The following is an 11,471-nucleotide window of genomic DNA, read 5'->3' as shown; positions in this document are numbered from 1 at the left end:
TTTTCTCACCTGTTTTGCAGACACACAGCATCATTGGCATTAATCCTAATGATACTTAACCTCTAGAGAGATTAGGACCTTAACGCAAGTGATGAGCATCAGCTGTGTTTTTCTCTAGTGCTGTTTTTTTTCTAGTGATGTCAGAAGTCACAAGCTGGCAAGCTTGGGAACAGAGAAATTCAGGTGACTGACATCGTTGAGCAGAACTCCACGAGTGCCCCTGGAGAGCTGGAATACCCGACAGACTGGCACAGGGAGGAAAGTGCCGACGCGAGGTGAGACATCAGATGAAACAGATTGCAGCACAGATAAATCAGAGATGAGCTCCTTGCAGCATTTATTTTTTCTTTCACGTGTATTTGATTGTAAAGATATCTCATTTGTGGCACGAATTGATGTTTCTTTCTGCTGGTTTATTTCACAGGTGTGCTTTGACAGTGGGAGGATACTTGATGCAAGCTTCATCTTTGTTAATATCAAAAAAAATGTGCCCTCTCTGTTAATACCAGAGATCAGTCTTATTAAGTGCACCAACTTGTAATGTTTCTCACTAACTTTCTATGGCACAACACTTGTATAAAGAAGAAAAGAGACAAAGCAACTCAAGAAATATATAGTATTCCAAATTTCTTTCATATAAAATCATGCCTGCCAGCACATCGGCTCTGCCCTGAACAGGCAGCAGTTAAGACTGAGAGTTTTCTAGGACCTCAAACAAAGCTGATGTATTCTTCTGTCTCCAATGTATGAGGTAATAGATGGACAAAGTTAATCACCACCAGGACAAAAAACATAAATTAAGATTTCTAGGACTGAGCAATGCTTAGCTACTGCTTGAAGCTGCTGAGTACACACTCCACTGTAATTCCACTTTTCATTTTGCTCTGTAAGTTGATTTTTAGCATATAGTTTTGAATTTTCACTGTAAATAGTCCAAAAACAATTAAGAAAATTGCTTTGTTCCATTTTGGTGAAGGTTGCACACATCTAGCTCCTATTGACATTAATACTGGAGAGAGACAACAGGCTGTGGAAACATGTCCAAGATACCTCTTAGAAATAAGTAGCTTCTTATTTCTAAAAGCAAAGCAAAGGTTTGCCCACTGTAGAGCTGCTTGCCACTCTGCTCTACACAAAGGATGCAGGCACTTGATTTTCTCTATATTCTCCCTTACATTGCTTTATAGACATTTACAGAGTTACTTAGTGAAGAAAAACTTGACCTTTAAACCTTTCTTGGGATTTAACTTAGTATAGTACGATTTCTCTCATGAGTTTTAGAGAATTCTGTTGTAAGTCCTTATTGTGATTATTTATTTACTTTGGTCAGACATGTATTTATGCACTTAACAGCAATTTATTTAATGATTTAGCAGGTGAAAGTATGTGCAATATTTGTCATATTTATAATGACATAGTTTTTATGGAGCTGATATAATTGGGATGTTCAATGCTATTTAGAAATTGAGAGGAGGAAAAAGCATAGTCTTCTTTCATAATTTTTTTGCCTTTTATTAAGATCTCATTATACATACACAGGTTGGATGTTTGAAGAGGAGAGGGATGAAGGGTCAGCATGGCAACAGATCTGTTGACTTTGAAGCACAATTATGGTGAGACAGCTTATCCCTCTCCTTCAGGAAAGGTCACAGAAATTGTTACTGCTTGGTGCCTCTGATATGCTGTGAGATGTAGTGCATGTTACTGTCTACACCAGCACATCATGCAGCATGAACACACTCTGGAGTTCAGCCTCATAGAATATGTGCCCTTTACCTCCAAAGTGTCCTCCCTTTTTCCAAGGACATTGCTGTTTGGATACCTTTCAGTCTCTAGCCCTGCCATGCCTTGCATTAGATTACTCAGATGAGAGAGTGAGAGGCACAAGGAAATTTCACCTGTGATTACTTCATGAAACCAAGAGCTTTGTATGATCAAGTGATTAAAGCACTGAATCAGAGCTAGTTATTATACACTGTGGTTATACCATAAAATGAGAGATACCATGCATTTATAAAATAGCTTTAGGAACAAAATGTTATCCTACCTTGGTATTAATAATCAGTTATATGGTCTTGCAGTACTGTAAAATTGTACATTCTGACCATACCTTTATTTCAGAATTGTTATAACATTTGGAGGAAAAAAAATCTTTCTGATCCATTGTGCCCTAAGGACATGGGGGGTCACAGCTGGGATTATAGTGATAACCTTTTTGTTCTGATACATTCATTACATGAATTTGCAACTTATTAATTGCAATTACTTCTCCCTTGAATTAATTTATTTTGTAATTCTTTATTTCAAAATTAATCAACACATGGACTTCATGATGCTCTGTTATTGCTTTTTACAATTTATATTCTTTACTTATGCATTTAATGCTCTCAACACCAGATCTGCTTTCACATTTCTACTTGTTTAGGAAGAATGTGACCATGTTTCACCAACAGACAGGTAAAGTGCCTGGGATTAGAGACAATTACAGATGAAGTGTGTGGCAAATAGCCACCAACTGAGGTTCAAAAGGTTCCCTTTCAGTCCCTGCAGTGTATCATCCCCGTCAACACAAGCTGCAATTGCGGCCGTGGCCCCTAAATGCCACCAACTGGAGAAGCACACAGGCTTCATCAAAATCCAGCCTCCTCAGGCTCATTTTGTCACTGCTTCCCACCCTAGAGCACAAGGTACCTTTGGAAATCCTTTCAGAATTAGCAAAGGGCAGCTATGAGCTGTCCAGCCCAGCCCCAACCAAACTCCTCTGGCCACTCTCATTTCCATAGCTAAGGAAACACTTGCCTGGGTAATTACTCATTTCATCAACAGGTGTTATGGATAAATTAAGCAGGTAAGTGCTGTCAGTCCAGCCTAATGCCCCCATGCTGTTGGCTTCTCTGTGCTTTCCTTTCACCATGCTGCTTTCAGTGGGAGATTTTCACTTCTTTTTTGGAGGGCTCAGAGCACTAAACCCTCTCATGAGCATTGTGTACTGTGTCACATTCCTCTACAAACCCTGACAGGGAGACTTTCCACTCTCCAAGAGCATCATGGCTCCATTTGACACTGAAAAACCAAACTTATGTTCAGAGTTTATGCTCCATGGAGCTTTGCTTGAAGGCCAGTTGGGACTTGAAACTTTCTTTACTTATAACTCCTCAGCATAAAGTGTATATTTTTATTACAGATGTAACCAGGGTCTGGACTAATGCAACCCAGACAGAAAACAGGAGAAAACAAATGGAAAAATTCTCCCTTCTTTACCATCAAAATCCATAGTCAGTCTTCAAATCTACTACTTTTTACCAAATAACATTTTCCTTGAAACTCATAAGCATTCATCCCCTCTCTTCAAGCACCTTTCTTCATGAATAACCACTTCCTGTGGGAATTCCCTGTGGGACTAATCATTCTGCTTACAGAAGGGACCTCTCTTTGGATACTTTGTGGGTAGCCAGCTCTTTATTCCTGGGAAAGAGACCAGCTCCCACTCTAAGGTGTGTGATCTGTGTCCCTCCCTCCCATCAGCTTCACTCACACATGCATCCCTCCTTGTATCAGTGTGGTTGGTGCTTTTTTTCCTTTTAGATTATCTTCCCCTCGGGGCAAGGGCTGTGTCTTGGTACATTTCTGTGGAGTTCATATAGTCAGGCTGCTCTGATCCTGACTGGAGCCTCTTGGCACTACTGTAATATAAATATTATATAACAGTGGAGGAAATGCCATGTCCTGACTTGTGGGAACCCTTCCCTGGCCCTGTCCTGCTCTGCCCTCCCCTCCAACCTCCCCCACCAATTCCACCCTAGTAACTCACTCCCTCTGTTCTCACAGCTGATTGTTACTACATTTGACACATACAAACACATGCAGAAAGACCAAGATGTAGGTTTCACATTGATTTTTTTTCTTTTTTTTTTCAGAGTGGTTTGAAGCTGTTACATGTGGACTAGGGTGATGAATTAGTGGACAATATGTAGATGAAAGAGTGAAGGCATATGATAAATGCCACTGATTGATATCTAACTGTAGCTAATATTATATGTAATTTTTTTCCTCATCCAGAAACATCCTTTAAAGTAACATTAAGTTTGCAAAGCAAGCACAGAAGAGTCTGGAAATTAAAGAATGAAGCCTTTCTTTGCCCAGTGTCCATGACAATTTGCAGCATGAAGTAAACCAAGAAATGTAAAGTAATGAAAAAAAAGAACACTTATTTTATATTTGATCTTTTTTAACAGTTACAAGAATATTGTAGTCTTACTGTTTCTGTCCCCAGTCATAGAGACAGGCATAAAACAATTCTCCTCCCCTATCTATTGCCTCCCACCTTCAAGCAGCCAGGCATTAGTTTCCCCTTTAAGACTGGGAAACCACACCAACTTAGATTCCTTCCATCCAGCTCCATCCACATGTTTCTTGTTACCCACAACACACATAAAAAACATTTGCTCTTTTTCCAGCAGTTCATGTTTCCTCCCTTTCTCTGCCTTTATTCAGAAACCACTCTCTTCCTTAGTTTCTTTCCTCTGTAAATAGTCAAGTAGGAGTGAAAGGGCATAGGCACAGGATCCCTGGCTGTTACTGCCTGGAGGTGATTCTGGATACCTGTTGCAGAGTCTGGTTGAGTAAACCCCAGCTGAAATCTGGGGGCAGTGAGGAACAGAAAGTAGCAGTGAGAAACAGCCATGATGCTCTGCAATGGGGACCAAGCCACTGAGAGGTCTGAATTTCCAAGCAAAGAAACCTCAGGAGAGTGGATGAGCAGAGCCAGAGCTGGAGCTGGGTGAGAATGGGGACCTAACACTGCTAACACTTGCTGCCCTGCTGTGGAAAGCCACTGAGAAGAGAGGTGTCACAATGAGAACTGGCTGAACAGCAGATCCCAGAGGGTCATAATCAGTGGCACAGTCTAGGACAAGAGGCAACTAGAGGTAACTGGAGCACAGAAAATTCCACCTGAACACAAGAAGAATATCTTTATTGTGTGGGTGACCCTGCATTGGAACAGATTTCACAGATAGTTGTGGAATCTCTCTCACTGGAGATATTCAAGAACCACCTGGATGCAGTTCTATGCAGTGTGCTTAAGGATGACCCTGCTTGAGAAGGGAGGTTGGATGAGATGACTCATTGCAGTCCTTTCCAACCTCACCCATTCTGTGATTTTTTTATGGAGAATACCCAAAACACTGGAACAAATGATCCAACACTGAATGAGATGGAAGGAGAAGGAGAAGAGGTACCTACAGGAAATATGCCCACCTATTAGACTTAAATATGTCTGAGAAGTAATGACTCAGGGAAATTGTAGAAGCAAAATGTACCCAGAATGCTGGACAGCCACAAAAGGCTCATATCAAAGGAGTTTGGTAGCCAAGCAGAACAGGCTTCTCTCACCCACTAAGACATTCTAGAAAAAAAACCCCAGTGTCTCAATAGTCCCTTTTCTGTGGTAACAGTGAAAGTGGAGTCTTTTCCACAAAGACCCAGGGTATGTTCACCATGAGGATTTGGGGGTCTTAGCTGTCTTTTCTCTCGTGCCTCAGCTTTTTCTGCAGTGTAAAGAAATCCCTGTGTTGTAACTTGGGCATAATGCTCTTCAACTCATGTAGAGTTAAGGACACATTTTCTTACCCAACTATAGTCCAATGGTATAATGCAACAGCACCTCCTTCCTTCTCCTAGAAAGTGTTAATTTGACTAAGTCACTGTCTGCTTCCTCCTCTGTACCACAGATATTGTCCTGCTGCCTGCAAAGCTGGCAAACTGACATAATTTCAAGGGATTTCTTCTACCTTCTCCCACCTGCTGGTCCTTAGTTGAGTGTGTGCTGTTAGCCCAGCATGGGCAACAACCTGTGTCTCTCTTCTGGACTTTTCTGGCCTTTTCCAGTTTCAGTTTTATAGTAATATTGAGTTTCTTTGCATCATGTCTAGTTAGCCATAGGAGAGTCCATCCTCTATAAGCTATGCTGTGATGCATTCTAATGTTTTCTTAAAGGATTAATTTGAAATCTGCCAGTAATCACCTCCAGTTTGTTTTGATCACAGTCACAGTCTTATCAGGTCTCAGGTAGCCTCCAGAACTGTAAAACCTAGTCTTCATCCTAAGCCAATCCACAAACACTCCTGTGATTTTTTTCTTCTTCCTTTTTCATTTTGTTTAATAACATTCCTCTCCTGTGTTTCATTCTTACATGAAGTATGGAAACTCCTCAAATTTCTAAAATACAGCTTCACAATCAGCCTTTGCTCCCTAATTTAGCAATCTGGCACACACACCAGTTACTGCTAGAAAAAAAAAAAAAAGTGGCCTTGTGATTGCCCTCACCACTTGCAGAAATAGAAAGAAGCACTCTTTAAACCTTTTCCAATTGTATTCTATATTCCCTAAGTATTTTAATGTGTTAATGCTTACATGACTGGCACTGTTTTGTTTTGGTTTTGTTTTGGTTTTGTTGGGATTTTTTTTCTTTTCTTTTTTTTTTTTTTTTTTGGTGAGGGAAGGGGGTGTTGTTTTGTTTTGTTTTGTTGGGATTGTTCTGTGGAGGTTGTTTTTGTTGTTGCCTTTGACTCCTGGTGCCATATGGCATTGATTGGCCACTCTGGGTTTGCCCATACCACACAGCCAGCTGTGGAACAGGCACTTCCTGAGACAAAGGGAAGGTTACACAGAGCTGAGCTGTCTCAGTGCTTTCCCTTCAGCTCAGGTACAGCGTGGAGATGCCCTTGCTCATAAAGCTCTTGTGTTGCTTGTTGTTTGATCACAGATGGCTGCATATAGCCATAAGGTCTTCTGCAATGCCCCATCTGGACTGCCTTGTGGGGGAAGCTCAGCTCCTTCGAGGCTTCATCTTCTGCAGCACAGGGCATCCTGCAAACACTCAGAGTTTCAGCAGCAAAGGCTCTTCCAAGCACAACACAGGTTGTTTTTACTATAAGTGCTGACTTTAAACAGTATATAATTTAGCCAAAATATGACAGATTTATGTAGGGCACAACAAAAGCAACTCTCAGTACCTGTTTTTAAGATTTTATGACCACCTGTCTCAGAATAACTTCTGGATTCTGTTTTGGATCATAAAGTGTTAGGAAGTGAATGTGGAGACTGTTCCCATAGCCTTTCTGAACTACCTGCCTGTGATTAATTATGGACAACTCTGAACGATTGTACCTCCCCGCCAACCTCCATGTTTGTGCAGTGACTAACATGGTGATGTCAGTTCTCACTAATGTATTTGCCAATTAGGAAGATTTAGTGTGGTGACTGAGGACAGCAGAGCGTTGGTGGCAAATCTGTAATTGTCCAAGTCAAATATCTGAGAACTGGGTGTTAGAAAAAGTGCTTTAGGTTTTCCCTTCATGTGGGTCTGACTGAATCTCTCTGCAACAGCTCAGTTTGTATCACATCAGCACACATCAGTCACATCTTATTATGTCACAGCAAATCACTTTATGGCTTACCATATACTTAATCAACAAACTCAATATCATGTGCCACACTCTAAAGCATCAGTCAAGCAAATGCAATCAAGGAAATGTCTTTATTTTCTTTGGATGCACGCAATGCACTCCCAGTATTGGTAGCACCTCACAGCTCCACCAAGGCAAACAGCCCATTATGCAAGACCCCAATAAATGCTGCAGAAAGCAATATTCCTCAACAAGCTTACAACTGGGAAGCAAAACAATCTGACTGTACACACACACACACACACACACACACACACACACACACACACACATCAGCACAGAGCAGACCTCAGTGAACCTGACAGGTTCATGAATGCCCAGTCCACCAAACCAGGCTGAGATATGTGCACCACTGCTGGTGTGTGAAATACTTCAAATGATACTTGGAGGCAGCAGTCTTCAACTGCCTATATCAAGGCAGTAACCCCGTAGCTTGTGTAATTGCCTCTGTACAGGAGTTCGTGTTCAGCCGTACCTCCCTCTGTGAGAAAGTTGAGCTGCAGGATAAGAGCTTTCACACAACCAGCTGCTGCCAAGCAGCAGATTAGCAGGTAATCAGTTGTCTGGTGGTAACTTCGTCAGCTCCTAGAGTCCTGCTGTGTGTCAGGGGCGGGTGGCTGAAGTGTCAAGGCAGGTGCATGAGGGACAGGGGTAGATGGCTGAGCTATGGGGCTGGATCAGCTGTGAGCAGAGAGAAACTGGTATGATATTGCCCTAGGTCAGCAGCTTCAGAGAGCAATGGTGGGAAAGGAATGAAGGCAGCAATATCATACCCTTGTCTGAGGGACTGCTCCGTCCAGCAGAAAGGAAACAGAGCCTTACACGTGCTTGTGCATGGCTCAGCCTTGTACTGCTGCTACTCACACACATGTGAAAGGTTGAGAACTGCAATTTCCTTGAGTTCAGGATGATGCCAGGTAACCCATAAAAACACCATACTCAGAAAGCCATCAGCAAGCTGTCTCATTCTCCAGCATGGATAAAAACAACAGCATCCAAGGCTGGCAGACTGTCAGGAAGCAATGCCAAGTGCAAGTGGCTTAAAAAAGAACCAGCCATATCAAAGCTACTGTGGAAGTTTTACTTCACTGTTTTTTAAACTGCACTATTTTATTTCCATACAGTGAAACCCAGGTACTGGGTTTCACATTTGGAGAAAACCTAAATCCCAGTAAGAGAGAGAGAGTCCAAGCTTATTAATTTCTATACTCACCCACACTGTACACACAGTCATTCTGATGAGAGGCAGTTGTATGCTTTGGCCACTTTATGCCAGCTACACAGACACAAAGAAACTGTCCAGGGAAATAACTTTGACAGAGAGGGGTTTATCTGGCAGCATTTATCTAGCACTGCCTCTGCATTCCCTTTTCAGGACCTCGTCTCCTCCTCCACCCTCAGGATGATGGTGGAGGAAGGGATTAAGGAATAGAGGGAGAATACCAGAAAGGAAACATCACTAGGGAATACGAAGTCTTCAGCTTTTCTCTTTCTGACAGTAGTCCCTCAGCACTGGGGATGTGAGCTACAACAGCCCTGTGGAAAGAATAAACCAGTCCTACAAGGACCCAAGAGCGGAAAAATAAACCAACAACACCCAGCCCTTGTGTGACATTCCTGAGCTGTACAAATCACTTGCCCAGTCCTTGTACGCTGCTTCCCTCCTCCAGCTATGCTGCACTGCCACAGCAAATCCACAGTGCTTGGACAGCTGGTGGTGGCTGGGAATTGGCCCGATACATGGATATTATTCGAGAGGTTTGTTGCATTTTTATGTTTACTCACTGCATACAATGGGCCAATGTTGCCACCACCACATAACTGCTACAGAACTTCTTTTCTTTTTACTATTATTGTATTTATGCCTTTCTTCTCCTGCAACCCTGTAACAAAGAAAGGAAAATCCAGAACAGGACACGTGTTATTTAATATCTGTGTCAATGTCAGAATGCAGGCATGCTTTTATTCTTTTGCCTTTTGCAATGAATGTGTGATATCTGATATATTAGGTATTAATAAAGCAGACTGCTTTATGCTGTTTATATTGGTAATATGATTCTGGATCTTATCCCCAGCTGAGGGGAGTAGGAATTTAGATTTTCCCTTGTATATTATTGCCCAGCCATGGCTAATCAAGTATACAATATATTCGAATTTTTGTGTATTGTTTTATTTTTGATTGACTTTAATTAGAACCAGCTCTCTATATAATAAATAGATATATTAAATGAGGAAGGGAGGGAGAAATGGCTAAAAGGCTTGGAGAATGTGACTAAATAAAATTCAATAAAGAGCACAAATGAATGGTGCAGCCTTACACTTCATCAACAGTTTTACATAAATTGCCAGCACCAATCCCACCCATGCCTACAGTGGTGGTCTGTCCCAGAGGCACCAGTACCACACAGGGCTCAGGATCTCCATCTGCATTAACCAAAGGGTTCACTGGGAATTGCAAAGAAGGGGAATTTCAAAAGTGTTACAGCACAGTGTGGAAAGCATTGTTTCCTCTTGACCGTGGGTGAACAGTGAAATTTAGAGATATGAACTAGTTCAGATAAAATAAGTCTCTCTTGAAGTTCTGCTTTGAAATTACACATAAGAAGTTGTGCACATTCCTTTGTCTTTCCTCATACACGTGCTTCCCAGTTTCTCACAAGTTTTCTTCTGGATTATGTTCAAAGTCCTGCTATGACTATTGTCAGTGACAAAACTCAGATGTCATCAGGCACCTTCCCACTGAGAGAAAATCCTCTTTGTTCAAATGTCCAGTTCTTCTCAAGGAATGTCTAATACTTCCATTAATTCAGTCAGCGCTGACCTTAATTTGCTTGCTCCTGGATAGGAGATCTGATCACATAAACCACTTGCACACAAACTCCTGGGTTTATCCAGCTGAGGAAAAGAGTGGCTGGCCTGCCTAGTATCACAGCACTTGATGCCTGTTCTGCAGGGCTTTTTGCATAACATCTGGGGAGCGCCTACTTCTAAGGAAGTTTGAAAATGGTCCCTTTCATCAGCATCAGATCCCATTGTATTCAATGAGAGCTGCAGGTGTTCTGTACCACTTGGGGCCAGGCCCTTCATCATAATAAAAAGGCCAGATTTGAGCTGGAAGCTCTGTCATTAAAACTGCCTGTAGTGTATTAGTAATCTGCTGAACCTCCTAGAGGCCCAGAGAAACCTTCTGCTGTGTTACTTTAACTCTTTGTGATTATCAGAACAGTGAGGATTTAAGAAGGGGCACATTAAATTCATGTCACATCCCTTCTCTGGGTTGCCCAAAGACTAATAGACCCAACAAAACCTTTCTTGGGAATACAAAATAAAAGGACCTCTCTCTGAATGAGATAGTACTGACTGTCAGAAGTGTCCACAATGTTGTTCAAGATGACTGACAGCTTCTGCCTCCATTTTATTATTTTACAGCTATTTTAACGTATTGAACACCTGGAGATGCTTAGGAGAATTTCTAAACCATTTTTAGTGCCTCTAATCCCCACACTGAATCATTAGCTGCCAAACTCTTCCCCAGAAGCGAGCACCATTTTGTGCAAGGGTGTTTAGCACAGGGTGTGGGGCACGCTTCTGCTCCAGCCATGGGAAATGGGCTCAAGGGGACATTGCAATCCTGAGGGCACCCTGATGACTTCTGTCTGTACTGGATAACATGGTGGAAACACCAGGACAGGCATGGGAAGGGGGCAGTGACTGCAGGAGACCCATTCTGGCAGGTTTTCACGGTGGGTAAATCTGCTGGCAGGCACCACAGGGTTCATCTGCTACCAGGGCAGTGATGTGGAAACACACAAAACCAGGGTACAGCATGGTCCTGCACTGCCAGCCCAAGAGTCATTGTCTCCTGGAATGGATCAAAGGGGTACTTTGGTATTGTGAGATCAGTGGAGGGATGTACAGGAGGAAAAACAAAGACTAGGTTACTCTGAGAATGCTAAATGGAATTAGGAGCCTGGCTCTTCCTGTCTTATTCATTAAAAACAA

At 42.1% G+C, this 11,471-nt stretch overlaps 1 long non-coding RNA gene across 1 annotated transcript; it reads left to right on the top strand.

Annotated features, from left to right (window-relative positions):
- The first annotated feature begins 425 nt into the window (after positions 1-425).
- Positions 426-4,136, top strand: LOC306799081. The gene is made up of 2 exons (XR_013773526.1): positions 426-886; positions 3,918-4,136. It is a non-coding gene; the product is annotated as an uncharacterized lncRNA (long non-coding RNA).
- Positions 4,137-11,471: the final 7,335 nt, after the last annotated feature.

This window comes from Erithacus rubecula, assembly GCF_903797595.1.
Source record: "Erithacus rubecula genome assembly, chromosome: 3".
NCBI classification, from domain to species: Eukaryota; Metazoa; Chordata; class Aves; order Passeriformes; family Muscicapidae; genus Erithacus; species Erithacus rubecula.
The sequence above is the reverse complement of the archived record's forward strand: the minus strand, read 5'-3'. Positions and strand labels throughout refer to the sequence as shown.